Raw genomic sequence first — 1,864 nt, 5'->3', positions numbered from 1 at the left:
TTCAAGGTCATGAAACTTCTTACACAAATTGTGAGAAAAAACACATAAAGTCCAAGGACGCTCTACCAGAGAGCAACAAAGAACCCTTTATTTCGAGTGGGTGTTCCTTTAGGAAAGCCTTCGTACTCTGCTTGCAGTAAGAATCACTGCGCCTTGAATATGATTGTGCGCGATATAAATTGCATAAAAAATAAAAAAATAAATCCCTGCGCTTAGAACTGTACCCACGGAATACGCGCGATATAAGCCTCATATTGATTGATTGATTGAGTAAGAAAGGACTGAAAGCCATTTACATCACCAGCTTTCATGTTATGCATAATTTACTGATTCCGTTTTGCTTTTTATATTTAGTCAAGTTTTGACTAAATATTTTAACATCGAGGGGGAATCGAAACGAGGGTCGTGGTGTATGTGCGTGCGTGCGTGCGTGTGTGTGTGTGTGTGTGTAGAGCGATTCAGACTAAACTACTGGACCGATCTTTATGAAATTTGACATGAGAGTTCCTGGGTATGAAATCCCCGAACGTTTTTTTCATTTTTTTGATAAATGTCTTTGATGACGTCATATCCGGCTTTTCGTGAAAGTTGAGGCGGCACTGTCACGCCCTCATTTTTCAACCAAATTGGTTGAAATTTTGGTCAAGTAATCTTCGACGAAGCCCGGGGTTCGGTATTGCATTTCAGCTTGGTGGCTTAAAAATTAATTAATGACTTTGGTCATTAAAAATCTGAAAATTGTAAAAAAAAATAAAAATTTATAAAACGATCCAAATTTACGTTTATCTTATTCTCCATCATTTGCTGATTCCAAAAACATATAAATATGTTATATTTGGATTAAAAACAAGCTCTGAAAATTAAATATATAAAAATTATTATCAAAATTAAATTGTCCAAATCAATTTAAAAACACTTTCATCTTATTCCTTGTCGGTTCCTGATTCCAAAAACATATAGATATGATATGTTTGGATTAAAAACACGCTCAGAAAGTTAAAACAAAGAGAGGTACAGAAAAGCGTGCTATCCTTCTTAGCGCAACTACTACCCCGCTCTTCTTGTCAATTTCACTGCCTTTGCCATGAGCTGTGGCCTGACGATGCTACGAGTAAAATGGCATTGCGTTTCATTCTGTGAGTTCGACAGCTACTTGACTAAATATTGTATTTTCGCCTTACGCGACTTGTTTAGTTTGATTGTTCGATTATTTGTTGCCTGGCTCGTTCTAATGCTATTTCGTTTGAGCGTTTGTGTTTTTCGCCACCGAAACGTTTTTCTGTAGATATTAGATATTTCTTACACACTTGTGGACTTCTTAGCTTCCACCGGGTCAGTCGGTCTGCAGAGTTGAATCCTGTCTTTTAATTTTAGCTCTGTTCCAAAAGAAGAAGAGAAAAAATAGGAAACAGTAAAATAAGAGCGACAGAGAATGACAAACGTTTCCTGTTGTTACGAAATCTGAATGTTTTCTTACTATCATTTTTTTAGTACTGTTTCGATACTTTAATTACTTAGGAAATAAAGTAAATCAAGAAACAAACAAAACCAAACAAGACAAAATAACAACAACATCAACAACAACAAGAAAATCAACAACGACGACGACGACAGTGACAACAACGACAACAAAAGCAACAGCAACATCAGCATCAGCAGCAGAAAATTCAACAACAATGACTTCAACAACAACAAACACAACAACACCAACAACAATAACACCAACAACAATAGCAGAAACAACAACAACAACAACAACAACAACAACAACAACAACAACAACAACCGATAAATACATGTAAAACAAATTATTACTTTGCACAGAAAGCAGCTGCAGAGTTCTTGAATGTGCCCAAGTGTTCAT

The 1,864-nt window shown here is 36.0% G+C and overlaps 1 protein-coding gene across 1 annotated transcript in view; it reads right to left on the bottom strand.

Moving 5' to 3' along the window:
• Positions 1–1,186: 1,186 nt before the first annotated feature.
• LOC138961729 (uncharacterized) overlaps positions 1,187–1,864 on the bottom strand; it is a 40,665-nt gene continuing 39,987 nt past the window's right edge. The window contains exon 33 of the mRNA XM_070333402.1: positions 1,187–1,376. The gene's annotated coding sequence lies outside the window, so the exon portion shown is untranslated. The remainder of the gene's footprint in view (positions 1,377–1,864) is intronic.

The sequence above is a fragment of the Littorina saxatilis genome, linkage group LG3, assembly GCF_037325665.1.
Source record: "Littorina saxatilis isolate snail1 linkage group LG3, US_GU_Lsax_2.0, whole genome shotgun sequence".
Classification (NCBI taxonomy): Eukaryota; Metazoa; Mollusca; class Gastropoda; order Littorinimorpha; family Littorinidae; genus Littorina; species Littorina saxatilis.
The sequence above is the reverse complement of the archived record's forward strand: the minus strand, read 5'-3'. Positions and strand labels throughout refer to the sequence as shown.